This window comes from Eumetopias jubatus, unplaced genomic scaffold, assembly GCF_037043125.1.
Source record: "Eumetopias jubatus isolate StellerSeaLion01/CBP00866 unplaced genomic scaffold, mEumJub1_p1.0 scaffold_2, whole genome shotgun sequence".
NCBI lineage: Eukaryota > Metazoa > Chordata > Mammalia > Carnivora > Otariidae > Eumetopias > Eumetopias jubatus.
Window position 1 is genome coordinate 1451256 of NW_028274808.1, and position 25535 is coordinate 1476790.

Consider the following 25535-nt stretch of genomic DNA (forward strand, 5'->3'; position numbering starts at 1 on the left):
GTTGGCCCTTCTGAGCATCACCTCGGCCCCCTGTGTCTCTGTGCATCCATGTTCCTGACCTCCTCCAAGCCTTGAGGAGACATGGGTGACACGGTAGGTCACTACCTAAAAGTGGGTAGACATCCTGCCTCCCTCCAGTCTACCAGAGAATGCAATCTTAAATATCTAGGGTGAAGACTCAGCTTTGAGCATAATATAAAATGCCTCCTGTGGTACTTCCCTAGATTTATCTTTCTCTGCTCCCTATTTTGCAACTGCCTGTCATTCCCAACACGCACCAAATTATTTTCACATGTCTGTGCTTTGGCCAAATTTGTTTCTCATGCCTGGAAAACCTCTCGTATTCTTTGGGTAGATAATTGCCCCTCATCCTTCAATGTCTAGCTAAGACATCATCTTGCAAGTAAATGGAGGCCAACATTATCTTGTGTGCAGTGTGTGCATGGCACAGGCTGCATTGTGTGGGGATGCTCTCTCCGTGGGGCTGGCTGTTTTTCCACCAAGCAAGACCCTCCGAGGCCAGGGGGCAGGTCCTAGTCCAGGGCCTGGGTCTGTGCCTGAATTCCCACGAGGCACCAGGACCTGCTCAGTGACGTGAATGAACCGCTTCCGTCTTGGTGCTGCTCTCCCTTCCCTGGAGCCTCAGGCTGCAGGCAGACTCCCAGGGAGCTGAATGCGGCATTCCATCGTTATGGGGAAAAAACAGGAAGAAGAAGGAGTCCCCTTCTCCCCAGACTGATGGTCACACCCGTGAGGTTGAGAAATAGAATAGATGGTTTTGGGGGGAGGGAGTTAGGTCATGTGCAATCCGTGGGGCGCCCTGCTCACCCCTTCTCGACTCCACAGGCCTGGGGGTGGGGAGGCTGTTCGTGTCCCCATCTGGGTGTGTGCACCAGGCCGCTGGGTGGTAGAGCGGGCATACACCCTGTATTGCCTGGATCTGGTACAATTAATGTGACGTGATTTTTGAATTACAGAACAAGTTGAAAAATATTGGTCCAGGAATTAGCTGTTCATTGTGCTCATTTTGTGTAACTTTACCGTCTCTCTCTTGTGTCCACTGTGAGTTTTCACATTTTTGTGAGATATTATGACTCTTGCAGAGGAAGTAAGTTTATTCTTCATGCAGGTGCTCGGAGACACTCCTGCGTGAGACCCAGCTTCTGCTAACCCCACGTATCTTCAGTGGTCCTAAATAGTCCGTCTGCCCAGTGTTGTCCTGTTCCTGCTGTAGGATTCTGCTGACGGTCTTAGTCTAAGTCATGCCTGGGCTGGGTCCTGCTGTGGTGTTTGGGTCTGACAGCCTGTGGGTGACCCAGGTTCCACCTAACGGTCTTCTGGATCCCCAGCTGGCCCTGTGGGTCCAGGGGTGACAGTGTGACAGGATCTAGTCCCACCCAGGGGCAGCATTTCTGTAGAAGCAGGATCACTGCTTGCAGAGTCTGAAGAGTGCCTGTGAGGTCACAGGTGAGGCTGGGAAGGGCATTTTCAGTGGGGCTGCAAACTTGTGCATTCCAGCCCAGGTCCTAATTGGCTTGGTATTTAAGACACCCAAAGCCGCCTGCAGCCTAGAGGAAGCAATGACAGTAGACAGAGAACAATCGGAATGCGAAGTGGGGCGGGGCTGCTCAGGCGGTGTGCTCACCGAAGTGCAGGCGTCCTTCACCTGTGAGCTTGGAGCAGTGGCATCCGTGGAGCGTGCCCATGGGGAGCCTTCTGGGGGCCGAGGTGTGGTGTTGCATCCCATTTCCTCTGTGGCCAGTTTTGTCTATAACAGCCCATCTTGCAGAGTATTATACAGAGGAGGGCTGCTAGCAAACCCACTGACCCGGAGCTCCTCAGTGTAGCCGGGGGCCCCAGCCCTGGGTTCTGACTGGGCTGGCCCGGACGCACCCCTGCATGCCTGTGCCGTACCCCCCCCCCCCGCCCCGCTGGTGGCTTTGCCATGTGGGAGACTGCCCGTAGCAGCTGTTCCACTCAGATCCTCTGCTCTTTGGACGGCAATGTGGCTCTCAACATGGCCCTTCCCTGCAGCAGTCAGTACCCTTCCCAGTGGATGGAGGGCAGGTGTCCCCCTGGAACACGCCAGTGCTCAGGGTCTGCCTGGGGACGTTCCCGAGTGAGGACCTCCAGGGCTCGGTCCTCCGCCCGCCCCATGCCCTGCAGCGGGAAGGCAGGATGACCGGCAGTCTGAGGGTTTCCAGCCTTACTAAGAAGAGTTTCTGTGGGCTCACAGTGTGGTTTGGCACGAGCAGGCAGCTGTGCGCGCTGTTCGCGCATCCGGGCGCCCCTGCAGCTGAGCGTGGCTGTTCTCATGGCCGGCAGCCCCGCCTTCAGGACACCGACGGCTGCCGGCGGTGACAACAATCGAAAACGTGAACAATCTGGTCAGCGGGTCATGAGAAGGGGTTTTCTGGTGGCGGTAAACCCCATACAGTGACCTATTTTGTTTTTCCATAAAATATATGAATAGAAAAAATGGTGCCCTCAATTATACCATCAGGAGAAGAAATGACAACGTAAAGGATCCTTGTATCACCAAAAAGGGATTTTACTTTATAACCTAGAGCTGTTAGGGTTTGCATCAAATCCAAAAGTCATGAAAATTTCTGTAACCTACGATATAAATTACTCTTCTAATCCAAACTACTGTTTTCAGGACGTGTACAAAAATTAGGTGATGTGCTTCTTACAAAGTTATCCCATGAGCTCATCAGTAATCATCCGTTGCAGAAGCCAGCACTCGGCCCGCCAAGACCCAATTCCCTCAGTCGCTCTGACAAACCTGGTCTGCTCCCTGAGAAGGCAGGGCTCTGGGTTCTAGGTTGCGCACCTGCTCACAGCCCTAAAGCAGATGCCAGGGTGGCACATAGTTATCTTCTGCATAAATAAAAGAGTTTAGATGTGTGTATGGTGGCTGAGAGACTATGCAGAAATAAGAAAGCATGGGATGAGCAGCAAAATGACATACGCTCAAAACGCCTTAATGACAGTCTTCTAGAAACTAGGAGTCACTTGACTTCTGGGTCCCTGTCTCCACCTCAGGAAAAGAAGGATTGAACCTGCAATGGCTCTCAGCTCTAGCAGGACGTTAGGGAGTGCTGCTCCCTCTCCACAGGCGGAATAGGAAAGACCCCGTTCTCTGTGGTTGAGACCCAGGGAGCATTAAAACGTGTCCTTCAGATTCTACTGCAAATAATACCATCCTTCACATTTTTAACCTCATTTGTTCATTTGCCAAAGATTGGTTTCATGTCTGGTTAGGTGGTACTGGCTGTAAAGAGATGAACTGGGTGGAGTCTCAGTGCCCGTGTGCCTCCCCATGTACTTTAGAGACAGACGGCCGTCTGGGCTGACAGGCAGGGGTGGGCATCCCAGAAGGCTGCCTGGAGGAGTCACCTGGAGCTGGGCTGATTAGGACAAGTGCCAGCAAGGGATGTCACACCTGACTGCATTTCTTTTAAGACATTTTCTGACATCTTTATTTTGTGTGTGTGTCATTTTGTCAAGACCTACCTTTCTCCTGTAGCTGGCATTTTGATTAAAGTTCTTAATTCATAATACTTGTGAAGAATGATCACATGGATAGCATGCACTCTTCCCTCCCCCAACACCTCATGTCTTAATTTGCTCAACTTTTCATATGAAACCATTGGAGGTTTACTCCTATTTATTATACATTGTTGTTGCTCCTATGCTGGAAATATTTTACCTTAAATTCTCTCATTTGTTTTATGATGAGAATTTGGAAAGCCACCAAATACTGTGTATTCAGCACTTTAATAAACTATTCATTTTTCTGAGATCTCTCGGTTTTTCTAGAAAGAAAATCATTTCACCTGAGTAATGATACTGTGCCCTTTTTGTTCATTGAATGATACTATGTAGCTGATGTAAGGTTTACTAATTTATTACTTGAATGGATTCATATCTACATATCAACATCAGGCTTAAACCTTCATTGCTTTATAATAGATTTTTAAAACTAATTTCAGAAGTCCACAACTGTTTGTTTTTCATAAAAGTTTTGATCAATTTTGCAAATTAGACTTTGTCAAATATCCTTTGACTCTCTATTGCAATGATAATCGGCCATATCCTGCTATTAGCTTATGAAAATAATTACATTAGTCATTTTCCTAATACTGCTTCCTGAATTCCCCAGAGTAAATCTTCATTGTGTTAGTGGCATTATTAATTTTCTATATCACTAAATATCTATTGTCTTCATTCTACTTGGGATTTTCTGTTTGTATCTGTAAGTAAGATCGCTCCCTAGGTTTTTTGTGATGTGTTTCTCAGGTTTTGATAGCAGAGCTAAGCCAGCTTCATCAGTTAATTTCTCTGTGCCGTACACTTTAAACGGTACAGGAATGATGCCTTCCCTCCTCTGTGAGAACAGAACTCTAAACGTGTCTGTGACCGTCAGTGTTTATGAGGTGATTTGGGACTGCAGAGCTAATCATTTCCGTGGCCCGGGGCTGTCTAAGCCCCCTGCCTCCCCTGCATCCACCTTGGTGATTCTTGCTCACCAGGAGAGGAAGCACCGAGCAAATGCTCGTCTCTGGGCTGTCTGCACTTCTGCCGGCCTGTCTGGGTTCCAAGGAGATCCTGGCCTCCCCTGTCCCGAGCATCCATCAGAGTCTTGTGTCCGCTCCTTGGATGAAACCAGACACCCTGCCGTGGCCTCTTCCCATTGCTGCCCTCACGAGCCACCTGCTGCCATGTGCCATGCTGTGGCCGCAGGGTTCCACACAGTTCTGGCTTGGGGACCCTTTCCTCCTGCGGTGCTTTCTCCCAGACCCCCTTCCTCCCTGCCCCTGCCGGCCCTCCTCACCACCGCCTCTAGCCCCGCGTCACCCAGTGGGCTTCTTTTTATTTTAAATTTCCTAAGGCCTTTCCTGACCAACCTGAATGAAAGCAGTGGTGATACTGAGGGCCTGACATACACCGGCCTCGGTGGGGGGGGGGGCGGAGACGGCATCCTCTGTCACCCAAACCAGGATGCTCCTGAGGGGGAACAGCTCTATTAACAGTCACACCCAAAGCATCCTGTAAACTGGGACTGTGGATGGCGTGCGGGTCGTCTCCAATGTCAGATGCATTCCCTCAGTATCTGTGCTAGGATCTGTGGTCTCTGCTCTCCAGAGAAACCGAGGCAGGAGGGGAGGGCACAGCCCGGGGCTCTGACCCTCTTCACTCACCTGTGGCTTTTTTCTTGGCTCTCAGTTACTGGCAGGTGTGCAGTTTCCTCCTTACTGTGTGCACCTGAGCCCCACGTGAGCAAGGACCGTGAGTCTCCGCTCAACACCGTGGACCTGGTCTCCTTACCACACGCGCTGGAGGCACTCTAGACCTCTCTGCAGAGTGAACGAGGCCATAAATATTTGCTAGTCTTGCTATTATCAAGACTTTCTAATTAGCCTTGAATTATACATAATATTCTCTAATGAATTAAGAACCATCTGCTGCTGTTGATATTTCCATGTACGTGGCCATATCTGAACCTAACAGAGGAACGTACATTCCTCCTCTGACTCAGAGGCTCTAGAACTCATGTTGAAAAATGCAGTAGGATTCCAAGAGCTCAGTCTCTGCTCTTCTACTCTGCTGCCCAGTGTGTTCTCAAAATGGAAACAGGCAAAACATGAAAAGGGAAAATAACCTACACTCATGTGGGCAACAGTTGGTACCATCAATGGGAAGAGCTTTGGGACATTAATAAAAAATGTGCTGCAAAGGGACAGAATGGAAGGAAGTCATGAATTGACTCAGTTTGAGAAAGAAGAACAGCATCACAACACCCAGTTGGGAATTAGGATAATTGTGGTAGGAGAGCAAAAGTTCAAATTCATGTGGTTTGCTCATTGACGGTCTGCAGTCCCTGAGTGGGACTCTGGAAGATTAATGCTTGCACGTTAGGAGGTTGGTTTGTGTGGGAACGCTTGCTCTGAGGACTGTGCCTTGGGTGGAGCCTGTTGTCTACCTCTGGTGCTGCTCAATTCTCATTTGGGAAGGGAGCTTCTTCCCTGTTTTCTCTGGTTTTAGGGAGCATAAGTGCATGCGAGTCTGCATCACCGAGGTCCTATACATCATAGGGCATCGAGAAAGTGTGTCTAGTGTTGTCAGATTCGGGTTTTCAGGTAGAGCATGAGAAAAGTCTCAGGTACCCCGAAGATGAGTGATGATTATAAGCAGCCATGTTTTCACTTCAAGTTGGAAGCGTGGGCATCCTGGAAAGTTCCATCACTCCTTGTGTGAATTAGGCTTCCGTCCTAATTTTTGTGGAACCACTGATTGATTTTTCGAGGTAATTCTCTCCTTAAACTGCACTGTGTAGTTCCACATCACATTCTCCCTCGTCCTCATACATATGTCACCCTCTCTTCCCCACCAAAAAGCTCCTATTTTCCCTGAATTGGACATAAAGTAAACAGTATGACGTAAACACTAGTAACATAATTAGGGGATAAATTCTGTTCTGTCTTGGTTGATGGAAAGTAATGAAAAATCAAGGTAAAGAGGAGACATTTTTTCCAACCGAAGGCGCTGTTTGTCACCTTACAGTGAGACATAACAAGACGATAACTCTGCATTTTAAAAGCAGCGACTACAGGCTGGGAGGAAAAAGGATGAGTTTGAACCAATTAGTGGGTGGATGACATTTCTCTTCCCTCTACCAGACGACTAATAAAAGTTTAAACTATTAAAGAAAAAAAGCATTGCATAATAAGGGCTGCTTCAAAAAAACAAGTAGTATGACTAGAATTGTTGATCCTTGCTTCCTCTTCCTTTTTGTGAGCAGAAGAGAAATCCAAGCTAAAATAATGTGTTTATTAACTGTCTTCTTGACAGGCTGATATCATTTTAAAATGTGATGTATTAAAATCTGTGGGTGGCTCAAACACCAAAGATATTTACATAGAGTGAGCAGCAATGATTTATCTGGTCCCCACAATAAGATTTCTCGAAAGGATGGACATTATTTTGCATGGGGAGCCCCAGTCGTTAGATTATCCCCTGCAGTCATTATGGAGGGTTTTGTGATGACAGTTTAATTTTCCCTGAGTAAGGTAGGACAGTTTCCTTCTGGAACTCTAAGAATGAAATCTGTTGAACAATAGGCAGAAATTTACAGAGCACCAGCTATACCTCATCTCTAGCAAGCAACACATGAGATGGGAAAGAAGTCTCATAGTCCTTGTCGTTAAAAACACTCAGGACATTTTCTAAACTGTAATTGGATGGCTTTGTCAGCTTCGATTTTTTGTTAATGTGTCTCCTTAATATTAATTAATATGAAGGCAGATTCAAATTAACCGATTCATCAAAATGGTAGTTTTCAGGCACATGATGTGTTTGAGGCATCATGGTAGGCAGAATTTAAATCACAAGGATGATCAAAATTAGGGTCTCTACTCTCCAACAGCTTCTCTTACATTTTCTTTGGCATTTACCTAGCATTCATGGAGCATTTCCTAGGGCCCAGGACGAAACCATGTAAAGAGGAACAAGGCAGAGTTTTTCTGAGTAAGAAATACAGTTAAGTGCATTTGTAAAACCACAGTCTAGTGAATTTTCACTGCCAAATCCTGAGCACCTAAGACAGAGCCTGCTTGGAAGATATAAAGTATCCAATGAAATGTTGCTGAATTAATAAATATTTATACGCAAGTTCATTTTTAAAGGTCCCTTTATACCCAAGGTTTCACTTCACCCTCCTGAATACCCTAATGGAATGCAGAATAGGAAAACAATAGAGAAATTCAATGAAACCAAAACTTTATTCTTTTTTTTAAGATTTTATTTATTTATTTGACAGGGAGAGAGAAAGAGAGAGAGAGAGTGCATGCATACAAGTCGGGGGAGGGGCAGAGGGAGAAGCAGGCTCCCTGCTGAGCAAGGAGCCTGATGCAGGACTCGATCCCAGGACCCCAGGATCATGACCTGAGCTGAAGGAAGACGCTTCACTGACTGAGCAACCCATGTGCCCCAAAGCTTTATTCTTGAAAAAAAAAAAAAAAAAAAAAAAACAAAATTGTTAAGCTTTTAGTTAACTGGTGAAGAAAATACAAGAGACAACCCAAGTTGCTAAACTCCAAGTGAATAAAGAGACATTACAACCAACCTCCAGAAAGAAAAAGAATTATAAGGTAGCATCCAGAATGTGTGAAGATATTCTGATAAATGTGATAAAAATATTTGGACCAGACAGAGGTGTTGGTTACATAGCATTGTGAAGGGCTAAATGCCACTGGATAGTTTTGGTTAACTTTATGTTATGTGAATTTCACCTCAATTAAGAAAAACTTAAAAAAAAGAATTTTAAGAGGGTACTATAAACAATTGTAAGCCAATAAATGTGTCACTTAGAAGAAATAGATGAATTCCTAGACACACACTATCAAAAATGACTCAACCAGAAATAGAAAATCTGAATAGACCTATAAAAAGGAGAGAAATTGCATTAATAATCCACTAACAAGAAATTAGAAATAATGGCTGAGTTCAGCAGGGTTACAGGAAACAAAATCAATATACAAAAATTAATTGCATTTATGTAGATGTCCCATGAACAATCCAACAGTCGGCAAAATGTAACAAAAGTAGTGCAGAATTTATACTGTGACAACTATAAAATATCGTGGAAGGAAATTAAAAGGATGAAATTAATGGAAAGGCATCCTACGTTCATGGACCAGATCAGTGGACTTCATATTGTCAAGTGGCAGCACTTCCCAAGTTGGTCCACAGGTTTAACGAATCCCTATGAAGGTCCCACCTGATGGTTTTTTTTTTCCCAGAAATTGACATGCTGATCCTAAAATTCATTTGGAAATTCAAGGGACTCAGAACAGCCAAAATGGCCAAAAAGAATTGGTAAGGCCTCACACTTTCTGATTATTTCAAAACTTACTTCAGAGCTATAATAATCAAGACAGAATAGTTCCAGCAGAAGGATCGACGTATAAATCATTGGAATAGAATTGACAGCCCAGAAGTAAACCCTCACAGTTGTGATCAGTTGCTTTTCAACAAGGGAACCAAGACAATTCAATGGAGTAAAGTTGGTGTTTTCAACAGATGGTGCTGGGACAACTGGATATCCACATGCAAAATATTGAAGTTGGATCTCTATTTCACACCATAGACAAAAACTAGTGACTCAAAATGAATCAAAGCTTTAAATATAGTAACTAAAACCATTCGAATAAAACAGAGGCAAATCTTTGTTACCTTGGAGTAAGCAGTGCTTTCTTTGATGTTAACTCCAAAAGCACAGTTGACCACAGGAAAAGTAGATAAATTGGAATTCATCAAAAAATTTTAAAAACTTGTGCTTCAGAGGCCACCATCAAGAAAGTGAAAAGACAACCTACAGAGTGGGAGGAAATATTTGCACTTTATATATCTGATAAGGGTTTTGCATCTAGAACATATAAAGTCCTCCTCCAACTCAATTTTTAAAAGTGCAAATAAACCAATTAAAAAGAAAAAAAAAAGGGGGGGAGGGTCTAAGTAGATGTTTCTCCTAAGGAGATACACAGTAGCTGAGAAGCACATGAAAAGGGCCCAACATCTTTGCAACTCATCAGGAAAATGTGGACTAACACAGCCTGAGACGCCCCTTCACACCCACCAGGATGTCTGTAATAAATAGTACCGGGTGTTGGCAAGGGTGTGGAGAAGTCAGACCCTCATGCACGGTTGAGGAGAACATGTGATGGTGCAGCCACCATGGAAAATGGTCCAGCAGTTCCTCAGAGGAGTAAGTAGAGTTGGTCTATGGCCCGTAAGCCCACTCGTAGGTCTCTACCCAAGATAAATGAAAACATGTGCCCACACAAAACTTACCCACGAATGTTCAAAGCAATGTGAATAGCCGAAGTATAGAAACAACCCAGATGGCCATCAGCTGATGAGTGGATTAATAAATCGTGGTGTATCCTTCTATGGGATGTTTTCCAGCAGTAACAAGGAGTGGGATTCTGACACACACTACAACATGGAAGAACCTCGAAAACATTCTGTTCAGTGAAAGAAGCCAGACACAGAAACTACGTCTTATAGGATTCCATTCCTAGAAACTGTCCAGAAGAGGCAAAGCTTCACAGAAAGTAGATTAGTGTTTGCCTAGGGTTGAGGGATGCAGACGTGTGTGGGATTTCTTTAGAATATGATGAAAATGTTCTAAAATTGTGGTGGTCATGGTTGCACAGATCTGTGAATATACTCAGAACCTTGAATTGTACACTTTAAATGGGTAAACTGTATGGTATGTGACTCTGTCTTGGTACAGTTATCCCCCCATGCCCCACAAAGCTGACTCTGTGACACGTAATCACCACTACCGTTATTTGAAAGACAAGGGCTCTGAGAGCCAGTGTGTAGTACCAGCTTGGTCAGAGTCCTGCTGCTCTTGGGGTAGCTACAGGGGCCATGAAGTCCGGTCTTCGATCCCAACCCTCACTCCATTCCTATTCTGCATTTTGTTATACACAAAAGAGCTGCTGTAGGAACTTGAAAGTTTCTACACAAGCAGTGAATCCGAATTTTGAATTCTTTTTTCTTCAGTTTGAAGAAGAGTCTGAGATGCTCAGTTAGGGCATTTATAATTTAGCATTGTCACACTTATGACTGGGGGTGGCCGACCCGTTCAGTGCACTAGATAAGGCATCACATTTCACCATGTGCCGGGGGCTGTCGGGCTGTGGGATCTGGTCCACTGGAGTGAGGAGCGAGCATTGGGGAATGAATATTCCAGGCTGGAGCTTGGTGGTTTGGAGTTTAAGCTGGGATGTCCTTCTTCCCCTTATGGACTCTAAGGAGCCAAGCCTCTGGAGCCTGATGTTCTCGGTCAGCTGGGAACACCACTCTGCCCATTTCTCCCGGGGTCTCTGTTTCTGGGCTTTTCTCCAGCCCCCTCATCGTGGTGACCGCCACCACGCTGACCTGCAGGGGGTGAGGAGGAACACAGGGTCTTCTCCGGGTCACCTGACTTTGCACCAACAAGTCTTGTCCCTTGAACAGCACCTAATGGGCTGGGTTGTTAGCGGGCTGGCCGGAGGCGGGATGAGGCGGGAACTGCAAAGTAAGGGCATAATTTAATCCTGTAAAAGTGATTATCGATGTTTGTGTCCGTTGAGTGTTCCATGTACAAGGTGCCATCATATACAACATTTCATTTTGGCTCCCAGCCCTCCTGTAAAGGAGAGATTATCACTCTTGGAGGAAGGATTTCAGCAGCGGGTCAGTACCTTGTGCAAACCATATAGTTTACCCTTTTAAAGCATACAATTTAATGAGTTTTAGTGTATTTGTAGGGTTGTAAAACCACCACCAGCACCATTTAATTTTAGGACGTTTTTGTCCCGCACAAAAGGAATCCTGTGCCCATGAACCACCACTCCCCATTCCAGGTCCGCTCCCTGCTCCCAGCGCTGGACAACCACCGGTGTGCTTCCTGCCTCCACGGATTGGTCGGCTTCGGACATTTCCTATAAAGTGAATCACACAGTCCTGGTGGCCTGCTGTGCTGTTCTCACCCAGCACGATGCTTTCCAGGTCCATCCATGTTGTAGCAGGTGTCAGAACATCATTCCTTTCCTGGCTGCATTCTGTTCCACCATAGGGATATGCTCGATTTGTCTGTCGATCAACTGATGGACACTCGAGCCATTTCTCCCTTTGGGCTCTAATGAGCCATGCTGAGGGTATTGATGTTCATGCTCTGTGTGTATTCCACTGACTTTCCTTGGATGTTGGCCTGACTGCAGGTAGATCTGGTCTTGCCTCTGCTCCAGGGAGCCCTTAATTTAATAGGGTAAGCTGCAGTTCCCATGAGAACAGGTGCTGTGACTGTCTTAACAATTACGGGAAAGTCACACCTGCCATCATGCCGGATATTCGGCGGATCCTGGGTGGTGGCCCATGTGGCCAAGCACAGAGGGTATGTGACAGGGCAGGGTGGCGGCGATGGGGTCACCAAGCCTTCCGGAGCGTGTTGAAGAGCAGCTCACGTTGAGAAGCGGTTGAGGCGAGACTCAGCCTCAGAACTCCTGAACCCCACATTGAATAGGCCCTTCTCTCTACTTTTTGCTCTGTTTATGGGTATTGATGGATGATCTTGGTCAACGAGAGTTTGCTGAGTACTTGTCAGTTGTCTTTCTAAGCAACCAAAGGTAACACAAACATGCAGAATATAAGGTTCCCTTGAGGGTCTCCCTTCCTACTTGACCAAACATGCTAAATACTGGAGGCGTGGAACCCGTGGGACTACAGCATAAGCTCTGTGCTCCGGATGTGACAGCGTCCTGCAGGTGTATATGAACGAGAGAAATCACGACGTCACAGGAGGGGTCTGCATGGGCGAGCCTGACCTCCGCTGGGAGGACACCATGGTTATCGGTCGGTCAGTGGATGCTGCTGGCGCTGTTGAGACTCCCAAACGAACCTCTAACTGCTTTCAAAGACAAGACATCAGAGAGCAATTCCTCATTACTATCTAGCCTAAAAGTGTAGAGAAAGACTGAGTTTAGAAGTGGCTCTTGCCCTCCTTCCAAAGGGGAAGTACTTAGGTGGTCAACTGGAGTAGGGACACTCGGGTGACCTCATCCTACAGTCACCGATTCCATCTGCAGTGACCCTATTTCCAGATAAGGTCTGAGGTACAGGAGGCGGTTGGTTAGGACTTCCACATATGAATTTGGGGGGCCACAGTTCAACCTATAAGAGGTTATTTCAGTTTTAAAATCCCATGTCAGGGAATGGTTTGGAAACAAGGCTTGAAATTATATCCAAAGTGATCTGAATTTGACTTTGGGACTGCTAATGAATTTGGTTTTGTTACTTATCTTTGACGTAAAGTGTGAGATGGTGAGAATTAATCTAGAATTAAGAGATTGCGTGGCTAGGGCTTTGTGTCTGTTCTTGAGTGAGTGCACGATGTTTATAGCAAGCATGATGCATACGGTTTTTAATGCGTTCCTAGTATAATACTGGGTGGAGGAGTTCCCTCATGCCTCAAGGCATTATTTATTTCTTCCTTGGAGGCCCTGTGGTCTGCAGCAGACGCCTGCCACTATGACTACTGCAGGAAACCCAGCGTGGTGCATCCGGGGGTCCTCATGGCAGATCTGTCCTGGGGGGGAAGCGGTCAGCTCCTGAATTCTCCCTCTGCTTTGGGCTTAGTCATCTGTCATGCACTTCATTTTAACCAACGCAAATGACTTGTACTAACTGCATAATTTTAATTTCTCAGAGCATGAGTGTGATTTAGATTTAAATCGGCAGAAATATGTAAGTGCTTAAAAAATAATCAATTCTGGAAACGTTCAGGTTGTCCTTTTTTTTTTATAGCTCAGTGATACCTCCACTCTTAAATCTGGTGATTTAATTTTCTCAACGTAGAAATGCAGAGAAAAATACAGCTGTCACACTGTTCAAGTGACTTTTCTAATCAATCTTTTTGAAGTTTTCATATGACAATGTACATCAATTATGAGCATTACCTCTGTTTGAAAAGTTTCTTTATGATATGAGATTATCTCTGAGGGTTCTATGGGGAAGACATGCGTTTAAGACTCACTTTGATGATTGGCATTCCAGTGTAATTTGGTGTAATGGGATTTAATTTGTTTGTAGATAAACTTACCTAAAGGGACCAACACAAGAACAGAAATCTCATAGCTTATATAAACAACAGAAAATTAATTAACATGGAAGCACTAATTAGTTTATCCAATTTGCTGGCAGAGCTCTGGGCACCGAGGGACCGAGGAGAGGGGGCTGGCTCAGTCGTACTAGGGGGGAGGGGGCAGAGGGGAAGGGGCACTGGGGAGGGTGCGACAGGGCAGGAGAAGGGCCGCGAGGTCTACACTGCCCTCTCAGACTGGAGGAGGCACTGCAGTGGGAGAGGACATGCCCAGGAGGTCACCAGCGGGGGCACGGCACTGAGGGTGCAGCCAGTGCCTCGGCTGCCTGGGTCACCTGCCTGACTCCCGTCCACATGGTGGGGACAGCCCTGTGGGGCCACATCACTTGTGGGCGATAGACTGTTCCTCTCTCTGGAATATGCCTCCCCCATCCTGTTCCTCCTGAATGTTGCTCAAGGTCATTTCCTCAAAGAAACTGCCCCCACCTAGAGAGGTAGGTCATGTCCTGTCACCTCGTGTACCTTTCCTTGGGAGCACTGGCCACAGAAGGCACATTATGTTTATTCTTGTGACTGCCTCCCTCACCTGAAGGTAAGCTCTGGGAGGGAGAAGCCTGCAATGAATGAATGAGAACCTTCCTGGCTGGTTCAGTATCATCTTGAGTGTCTATTCTCCGCAAACATGTTCCTGACTCTCCCCCCTCCAGTGGGAAACGCCAGTGTTGCTCCCATTTTCCACTTTGCTTCATTATATTTTATTTTGCGTGCATGTTCCTCTCTCAGTAGAAAGACACTCCTAGCACTCAGCAACTTAGTGTGGGGCTGGCCTCCTAGTAAGTGCTCACAGCCTTCTTGCTAAATGAATACGGGAGAAGACCAGTACGTGGGGAGCAGGTGCGAGCCTCCAGAGCCTCAGACAAACACCCACTCTTTGCTGGGTCTCTCAAGGCAGGAACCTGTTCCCCAGCAGAGCTTTTGTGCAGAGGAAATGGGGTTCTGTCAGGTCTTGGCATCTCTATTTTACCGAAGCTGCCATGCATCTCTTTGTGCACACATCCCTGTGAACCCACATACTTGAGAACCATGGCCATTTCTAATGCTGAGTTGCCCAGGACTCTGGACTGAGTCATGCGGTGTGAGGGACTGGGTTGGGGGGCACAGGGAGCCCCAGCTGGGAGAAAAGCAGAGTGGGCTACAAATCCCAATCCAGACGCTGGCTGGTCATGCGATTCTGAGAAAGTTCAACTCTGACCTTCAGAAGAGGAGCACAAGGGGTTAGAGAGGTGGGGGGCTGGTGGCTGAGCAGCGGCCACCCTAGGAAGGAGGACCCTGGGACATCCTAGCATCTCCACGGGAGCTCCGTCTGTGCCAGCAGTGAGGGGGCTTGTGTGCTTGCGCGGCGTTGGCGGGAGGCGGGGCTGACCTGAGTGGTCCTGGTTTTCCCGTTCTTACCTGCAGCCCAGTGTTCTCTGAGGGCGACCCTGTTCAGAGCCGCACACCCCCGTTGCCTCTTCCTGTCCCTCTCGCAATAAAGTGTGAGACCAGTTGCTTCCTACTTCCCACACATTAATGTGAGAAGTCAGGTGGCTGCATGGCTCCTTGAATTTTCCCCATATGGCCCTGCTTTTCTCCTGAGCGAGATTAAAAAAAAAAAATCCAGGCATTATTTCCTCGTGTTTCAGTCTGCCTGCGAGGAGCCTTCCACTCTACAGCCAACGCCCTGCTCGTGAGTCCTAAACAGTCTCCCTCTTACGTCTCTGATCCTTCTCCCAGATGCCCTTCCACCTGCTATAGAGAAATCTCTCTGAAACCCAAATTTATTTATATAACCGCTCTTGCTTAAAACCCCTAAAATAGCTTCATTGTCCTCCAGGATGCAGCCCCACACTGGGGCACCTTTTTTCTTTTATTAAGCAAATTACACAAGCAGATTAAAACCTTAGAATGTGACCCTGCATGCCCTTCCTGTTCCAAGCCCTACCTCAGGTGTGGCCGACATGGAGGCTTTTCTATATGCTGGCGGTTCTTTCTTGTTTTGGAGGACATGATGCAGGTACAGGGTTTATTTTTCTATCTATCTATCTATTTATTTATTTATTTATTCATTTATTTATTTTTAAGATTTATTTATTTTAGAGAGAGACAGAGAGCACGAGTGAGAGGGGCAGAGGAGAGGGAGAGAAGCAGACTCCTGGCTGATCAGGGAGTCCGACTCCATCCCAGGACCCTGAGATTATGACCTGAGCCGAAATCAAGAGTCAGGTGCTTAACCGACTGAGCCACCCAGGTGTGCCCAGTACAGGGTATATTCATGCGTGTACATGTGTGTCTTTCTTCTGGACAAGTTAACTTTGTACTCCAGTTCCCAGCCAGTGTTGGACACACTACAGAGGCGCTCAAATAGTCATTGTATAAATGCATTATAGACTGTTTTCACTCAACATTGCATAATGAGGGCTGAAGATGTGCACTAAAGTCTGTAGGGATATAATGTATAATCTCCTGAGGGAGAAAGACAAATAATCCTAATGAGACTCAAGTATTCTTGTAAAAGAGATGCTATGGAAACATGGAGGAGGGGCCATTTAATTCATCATGGAGCAATTACAGCTGATTTCCAAAAGCATTGACGTTTAAAATAAATCATAAAGAATGAATAGGGTTTCAACAAATGGTGCTGAATATTCCCATGCAAAAGAATGAAGTTGAGCCCCTACCTCATACCAGATGCAAAAATTAAAATGCATCAAAGATTTAAATGTAAGAGCTGAAATCATAAAACAAAATGAATACAAATCTTTGGGCTTTTAGATTAATAATGGTTTCTTAGGCCACCAAAAGCACAAGCAAGAAAGGGGGAAAAGGACTAATTGAATTTTATTAAAATTAAAAATGTTTGTGTTTCAGGGGTCACCATCAAGAAAGTGAGAAAGAAAACTTCTGCAGGTCATATATATAATAAAGACTTGTATCTAGACATTACAGAGAACTCTTATAACTCAATAATAAAAAGACAAATAAGCCAATAAAAGAATGGGCAAAGGACTTTAAATAGACACTTCTCCAAAGAAGGCGTACAAATAGCCAATAAGTACATGGAAAGGTGTGCAACATCATTATGCATCAGAGAAAGGCAAATGGAAGTCACAATGGGGCACCACTTCATACCCATTAGGACGGCTGTGGTCAAAGAGACGGGCAGGAATAAGCATTGGCAAGGCTATGGAGAAATTGGAACCCTCACGCCCTACTGTTTGTTGGGAATGTAAAATGGTGTGGCCACTTCGGAAAATAGTTTGGTGTTTCCTCAAAATGCTAAACATAGAGTTACCATAATGACCAGAAATTTATTCCTTGGTGTATATCCAAAAGAAATGAAACCTATGTCCACTCAAAAACTTGTACATGAATATTTATAGGGGCGTTATTCACAATAGTCAAAAAGTGCAAACAACCCAACTATACAACAACCAAGAGATGGATAAATAAATGATGATATATCCATTCAATGGAATATTATTTAACAATCAAAAGGAAGGAAGTATTGACACATGCTACAGCAGAATGAATCTTGAAAACATTTTGTTAATGTTTTCACGTATTACAACCACATTGGGTTCCATTCACATGAATTGTGCAGATTGGGCAAGTGTAGACAGCAATTAGTTGAATGGTTTCCAGGGGCTGGGAAGAGGAGGGACTGGTCAACCAACTGGTAAAGGGTAAAGGAGGAAATGTTCTGAAATTGATTGTGGCAATGATTGCACAACTCCCTGAATATGCTGAAAACCATTGAATTGTACTCTTTAAGTGGGTGAATTGTGTGGCATGTAAATGATACCTGGAGTAGATCTGTTCTTTTAAAAAATCACTAAGCAAAAAGGAGGAATAGTCATTTGCCAGGCAAAGAAGGGCAGAAAAACACACTCATGAACAATACATAGAATGTGGGAAGACCCAGAGCTACAAAACAGCCTGTCTTGATCTTAGAGCACGGAGTGGTCTGGTGTGGGTCTAGTGTAGCCTAATGGAGGGAGAGAGGCACTTTCTGTTCCTCGCTGAGAAGTGAAGGCTGTATCATTTAGGAAATGGACCTACTGACAGGATCAGAACAAGGGAGTAATGACACCTTTAACTCCCATATTAAAATTTTGTGTTGAATTTTGTATGATCCATGACTACCTTTCAACTCAGATGAACACATTTGGCTCCATAAATACATTAAGTGTGCTATGAATCGGGTCCCCACATGTGTCTTCTAAACACTTTGTAATCACCCTGTTAAATTTGGTCGCTTTAATGTTCAGGTTGTGCATAACTGACCCAAACAAAATAAATTAATGAGAGAAATTATCCTAAAGCTGAAGGAGTCCTAGAAACTTTCAGTCAAATCTGGAAATCTAGAAGTGAGTTTCCTACCCATCCCAGTCCTACTCAGGACCCTCAGAAGTCGAGTTGACGACACTTTCAGCTACATTATTGCTTTTCGGGTTTTCATCCCCGTCCTTCTCTCTGTGCCTTTCCACTGATACGACTGATCCCTGCTGCCAAAGTCCCAATGAACCTGTTAGCGACATTTCAACTCAGCTGCCCCTCTCAGCTTGGGGGTCACTGGTGCCCCCCTAACAGGGTTGCAATATTATATATGGTTTAAGGAGCCAGTATTTTAAATCCCTTTCAGATTTGGAGACAAGGCTTTCATTATAGCTATATTTGGCCCCAACTCAAGGTAATATTTCATATAGTCTGAACTATCACAAGGACTTATTCTCTTTGAAAAATAAATTCAAGATAAGTTCAAAAACATTTGTAAAGACCCTACACTTTGTCAGATAGGCTTAACTGCCTTTCAACTTCATCCACTGTCTACAAGTGACAGAAATGGAAAAGAAATAGGTTATGATGGGCCAAAAAATGGAAAATACAAATTCAAGTAAAATTAAAGTATGACAGCCACCACCTAGCAAATATTGTTTTAAATTTTACACTGGAGTTCTTTCTGTACAGCAGTATGAGAAATGATCTCAGACTTGACAAATAAATAACAGCCTCTGTCCATGGTACTAAATAACACCTTGCTTATCAACTCTTGTGAATCCTGCTATGATAAATGAATACCTTGCCACGAACAAAGAAAGGCTTAAAAATAAGTGATATTTTGCTGACACTTTTTGAACAAACCAAGGACGCACTGATGCCAGGGAAAGGATATTTGATACAAAAGGTCCCAGTGGAAATATTTATGGCTTGGGGAAGTAAAAGTAGCTTGGACCTGCCGTTACCTGTGGGGCTGGTGGTAAGGCACCTGTCCACAGTCTGCCTGTGTCATCATAGTATTGCAGACTGTTTAGTGTTTTGTTATTTCATACAGATTTACATTAGTTTGACGGTAATAAATTAGGTCAAGTCCTCTGAGGCTAATATTTATTGTGATGATCAGAAATCTATATGGAATATGTTCGCACACTTATTTTTCAAAACATGAACACCTGTGAATGTGCTGTTCCACATTGGAAGGATACACACTCCGTACACTTATGTACTCCTATGTACAAGTCTATCTCTATATTTGTGCTGATTTGTAGATGTAAGTCATATAAATAGAAGCATGCATATGATTATATGTTTTTATGTATTTATATTTGTATATGAATAATGTGTTTGTATATGATATATATATCCATACATGGATTTGTATATTTATAACTAGATCCTGATGTAAGTAATAGTCAGGCAAATGACTACATATTCATGTGATTGTAGTCAGTATGACACAGAAAACATAAGGAATGTCAACATTATAATGTTGGATTGACAAATAGGAATTATTTACAGTACAATATAAACCTTGGGAAGGGGGGAGGGAGTCTTTATTTTCAAAGATTGTACTGATGCTCAAATCTATCTGAGCACAAGTTCTGGGGAGACCCATCCTTGGCCTCTGGATACCCCTAGTCGAGAGGGGAGAATACCTCCCCAGTCACTGACTCACATGTAAAGAATCCCATGACCCAAAGAAGAAGAAGTAGCTCGTTCTGCCTGGCACACTGGTCGGAACTGCTGGCCAGGGCTGGTTCTTGGGGAGGGGCGAGTACCAGAGGTGAGGCAGAGCAGAGTTCCCAGCAGAGGTGCCTGAGTGGTCAGCATGGCATAGTTGTGTTCCTAGGCTCTCAGATGGTGGCAGACTGAGTGGTCTCTGAGTGGGGGCTGCCCCACCCCGGTTCTGTTTCTCATCACACTTGGCAGCTGGTCCACAGCCATGTTCATTCCAATGTCTCCCACCCTCCTGTTTCAGCTCATGCCCATGTCTGGTGCATCTTCTAAAGTGGGGCATAGCAGGTGCTGCTAATGGAGCCTGGTACTTATCATCATGTACATTTTGTGCATTTTGGTGATGATACTCCTTATGGTGATAAGAATCACGAGCATTCTGATTTATTGAACCCCCCTTCATTGAGTGTCTCTTGTGTGCCAGGAGCTGTTTTAAATCTGGTGATAGAGAGAGGAACACAATAAATAGGAAGCTGGCCTGTGTTCATATTCTGTTGGGTGGGGAAGAGATGAATGTTAAATCTTTAACCAAGTGCCCAAACACATCAGTAATGAGTTTGAGGCTGAACAGAAGATAGGGCGAGGGATAGAGAATGACAGCGGAGGGGTCTGTTCAGGATGTATTTCTCATGGCAGAGGAGGCAGCCCTGTGTGAAGGTCTCAAGGAAGAACATTCTGGAGAGGAAACAGCAGGTGCAAATCCTCTCCCTCAGTGAGTTGAGGACAGAGCCTTGTAGCAAGTGCCAATGTCAGAAGGAGCAGGGGTCAGAGCCTCACAGACACTGGGAGAAGTTCAGCTGCTTTCTTAAGTGTGAGGGGAACTGACCAGAGGGTTCCCAGAGGGTGCGGCACGGTCTGACTTTTGCTGTAGAGTCACCACCTTGGACGCTGTGCTGGACCTGGGAGCAGCCAGGAGGCTCACCAAGTGGAGTTGATGTTGGATAGCTCTGGGACATGGTGTTGGCAGTAGGGATGGAGTGGGTTCATGATAAATCTTGGAGTTGCAATTTGAGAGGACTGATGATTAGTTGGTTGTAGGAGGGAAAGGAAATCATCAAAACCTACCCCTCTATTTTTGCCTTGATTAACTCTGTGAATCATGATCAGATAACAGGGACCCAAATATACCATCCATGTTGAGTGAAAACCAGTACATCCAGAAGATTCAAACTACTCTGTATGACCCTGTGATGGTAGATTCAAGTCATTGTGATGGTGGAAACAAGACATTAAACGTTTGTCCAAACCCACAGAAAGTACAACATCAAGAGTGACCCTGATGGTAACGATGAGTTCATGCAGTTTATCAGTTTTGACCAATGCACCACCTGGTGGGGCTGCTGGGGTGGGGGAGGCTCTGTAGCATGGGAGGCAAGGTTTTAAGGGAAGTCCCTGCGCCTCCCACTCAGTTTGGTTGTGATGTTAAAACATCCTCTAAAAACTAAAATCTATACAAAATCAAAGGAAAACCCAACAATGGGTCCATCTGTCTTCCCATGTTGCAGATTTAATTGGTAGGATTTAGGAGGCTCTTCCAGTTTGGGCTTGAGCAATGGGCAGGATCCACGTGGCCTTATCAGGCAGGGGAAGTCACTGGTGGTAGAATCATATATGCATTTTCGATGGGTCACTTTAGTGGCCCTATGGAGGACTGTCTTAGTTTGGGTGTTATAACAAAGTACCATAGACTGGGGGGGAGGGCTTATAAACAAGAGACATGTATTGTCTCACGGTTGTGGAGCCCCGGAGTCTGAGACCAGGTGCCAGTGTGGTCCGTTCCTGGTGAGGACCTCTCTTGAGTTGTCTTCATGTGATGGAAAGAGGGAGGGCAGCTGTCTGGGGTCACTTTGATAAGGGTGCTGATCCCATCTTGGAGTCTCCACCCTCATGACTTTGTCACCTTCCAAAGGTCCCAGCTCCTAACACTGTCCCATTGTGGGTATGGTCACAGCCTATGAATTTTTGGGGGTGGACACAAACATTCAGTCCATAGCACAAATGACCCAGCAACCACACTGTTGAGGATATGCCCCCCAGAAATGAAAGCAACGATTCTGATATTTGTACACTATGTTCATCACAGCATTACTCACAGTAGCCAAAACATGGAAGTGATTCAAGTGTCCACAGATGGGTGAACGGATAAACACATAGTGGCCTCTCTGTGCAGCCTGACGTTATTCAGCCTTCAGCAGGAAGGAAATTCACACACAGGCTGCACATGGACGAATCTCGAAGGCATTATGCTCAGTGAGCTAAGTGTGGGGGTTAGGACCTCAGCATGTGAATTCAGGGAGCACAGTTGTGTGTGTGCCATGAGGACCCCTGCCGACCCTCAGGAACAGCCCATCGGGAGGCCCTGGTGTGCTGGGCAAGAGTGACCACTCAGACACTGGGTGTCGGATCTGGGCTTGGGGAAGGTGAGATATATGTGGGCCCTGAGTGGGACCCTGGGGGCATTGGTGTTCAGGACAGAGGTCCACGGTGTTGGTGCTGAGCTAGGACAGGTCCTTGGACCCTGGAAGTCAGGCTTAACACAAGCCTCCTTCCTGCTGTTTCCGGGACAGTGGCTGAATAACAGGGAGACCGGCTTGTGTGTGTTTTGTGGATGGCGAGGGCAGAAATGCCAAGAGCACCTCATGTTCAGAATCCGTGGGCACTGCGGATGTATTTCAAGAACAGGTACATGCCAACAAATGGAAATCACTTCCTGGTTCTGGCCATGAACTTGCCTCTGTGCCTGGCCAGTGACTTCATTTTTGCAGGCTTCTCTTCTGACTGAATGAAAGAACTAATAATGCTGGTCATTCACATAGAGTTGTCATGGGAGTTAATAAGATTGGAGCTACAAGGAGCTTTGAATTTCATAGACAAAAATGGCCTGGAATGGAGTGACCCATTGATTGCTCACAGATGAGCCATTTACTTTATGGCTAACTCCCAGTCCCGGTGTACCTCTACCTGGCAGTGAGCATACATTTGAGTGAATAATTTCGGGACCCTGTTTTTCCTCAGGGATTCCCATCAATGATTTAACTTTCTTAAGTCAATCTTACTCTGAAGGTGAATTGGCTCCCCAGAAACATTTCAGAGTCCAATATGACATTTAGGGATTTGACAGCTGGAAAGGGGAGGGGCTGAGAGATGAGCTCCCAGGGGACGGGGCTTCGGGGCAGCTGGAGGATTTCCTGTCTGCCGTGTACCTGCTGCTCCCACAGATGTGGACGGTCGGATGTTTCCCAGCGATGCTTTCCTGCTCTGGTCACGATTGTGTCCCCACACACACCGAGGATGCTGGGAACACAGGAGATTCTCAGTACTCAAGGGAGAGGGGACGGAGGAAGGGAGGTGTCCTCTGAGATATTTGAGCATCACACGTTAGTACTGACTGTGAAATTGTAATTGTATGTGTTATGGATCCTGAGCAGAGGTCTATCATAGATAGATGCCTGTGACCAGCAAACCATGGTTTCCAGACATCCGTCCATGGCCTTTGTATCTGGTTCCCTATGGCCCACCGCTCTATGAAAGCTCCCGATTTCTCAGTTTGCCTTCACATCTTCAGATTTTATATCAAACAAACTTGTCAGAATTCTGCTTATGTGCAATTATTTGATTGAGGGAACGATGCTAAGCTCCATCCATCACTGACAGTAGAGCCCAGTGCAGTCAGCTTGGTGCCTGACCATTTTGTGTCTCGTGTGATTTCTTCTCTTTCGTGTTTCTCAAGTATTGAAGAAGCCCAAATACATTTTCTACCATTTTGCTGCTATTCTGTATTTTTGGTGTGCACGTTAAAAGATGAGAAAGGATGGCACCCAATAATCTTCTGCTTAGTGAAATATTTTGAAAATGGTTAGAAACAGAACTTGTGTAACTTCTTCCCCAGACATTTATGTGGACACCTTTCCCGAGAGGGCCATACCCCACCCACACGACTCCTGCTGGTCCTTCAGAGCCTGGTCACTCTCGCTGCCCCTGCGGTGCCCCCAGCTCCATTGGGACTGCACTTGCTTCTGGAACACATTTCTCCTCCCTCGGGCAGAGCTCGTCCCATATTGTAACAGGCCTCTCTCAGTGTCTGCCCATGTGATGGGATTCTTATATTTATAGACTAATAATCAGTGAAAATGCTTATTAAATTGCTAACGTTTGGCAATTGATCAGCATGTGCTAGGTTTGGGATAAGGCATTTACACGATTATCTCATTTACTTCTGGAACAACCCTAGGGGTAGAATCTATTCCTCTTTCCTAGATAGTAAAATTGTGTCCTGTTTATTTTAAAATTGGAATGAGGACAAACTCAGAGGATTGTAATATTAACAGCTAATATTTAGGGACTTACTTTGTCCCAGAAATATGTTTTCCTTTATACTTAAGCTGTTTGTGTTTTTAAAATGCTTTTCAAATTAAAAGTTAGCCTATGTTCACTGAGAGCTTCATTTGATACCCCTTGTCCCTGACCCATATGTTCACTCCTGTTGCCACACCTCCCTAGGAATAACCTCCGATACAAATCCACCGTTGGTCATTCTAGGCTTTGCTCTGCATTTGTAAATGTACAGTGCCAACATATCTTAACCTCGGACGAGCAGCGCACATCACCGGGCACGATGCTGACACACAGTGGGCTCTCTATAGAAGCATATCTTGGATAAATATTAAAGAATACACTTTCAAAAATGAGAAACCCATGGACAGTTTTCCTCTTTCTCTTTATTTTTGAATGAGTTTTTTCCATTTTAGCATCTAAGAGTCCCTAGTATCAATAAATGAGGACTTAGTTAAGTCATTCCTCAGTCGACACATGGTCAGGTTACTTGAGCCAGTGAGTAGAGCTCTAGTCTCCCATCATCACATGATCCTGTGTCTGTGAAATCGTCGTGTTGGGATTCCCTATGCTGTTAAGTGCGTGGGCAGGTGAGTGCCTGTGCTGGGATCTCTGAGGCGGGTCACGGTTGTCATGCTCCTTGCTGGTTTGAGAAGAGTTCCCGGTGACAGTGGTGCCCTGGTTCCGTGGCATCCGCAGGCCTGACCCTGCCCCCCCCCCATTCAAAGGATGGCTTCGCATTCCACCTCCTGTGGCTCTTACAATGGAGCGTTTCCCTGTGATGAGTGCCAGGAAGCCTCCTGCTGCTTTGAGACTTGGAGGACAGGTGGAAGGAGCGGCCAACGAGTCTGGCTGGCACAGCAGCCCAACACCAGGCTGTCTGAGTCCACCGCCCCCTGCCAGCCTCCCTGCTGCGGATCTGGGCCTGCCATCCCCTTGTCTGTCCGTCGGCCCAGCCCCCAGTGAGCGCCGGCCCGGCCTGGCCGCCTTCTGGCTCGGGAGCCAGCCTGACTGCAGAATCAGTGCTGATGTTCTTCGCCTCCATGGCCTCGGGAAAGTGGCTCCTCCTCCCAGGGATCTTGAAATCGGCCGTGCCAGGAGTCTGGCCGCCGAGCTTGGCCGTGGCCAGTGGCCGGAGCTGCTGTGCGCGTGTCAGCTGCTTCCTCCGTGGGCTCTGGGGTGGGGGCGTCCGCATCTCCTCCTGCAGGTGTTAGTAGCACCCCACCCCGGCACTCACGGAGGCGGGACCAGCGTCCCCCCGGAGGGAAGAGAGTCGCTGCATGTGTGCGTGCTTCCCACCCAGGCCCAGAGCCACCTCTAAAAATACCTGCCGCGAGCTGGAGAAACCCCCACACGTAAAATGCCTATGGATTCACACCAGAGATGCAGCCGTTCCGTCTTCTCTGGAAGATTAAAATAGGGTAATGCCTTATGCCAAGGGAAGAGCGGGGTAGGCTTTCACAGTTCATGTTTGGAGCTTGGGGAATAAGCTGATTCT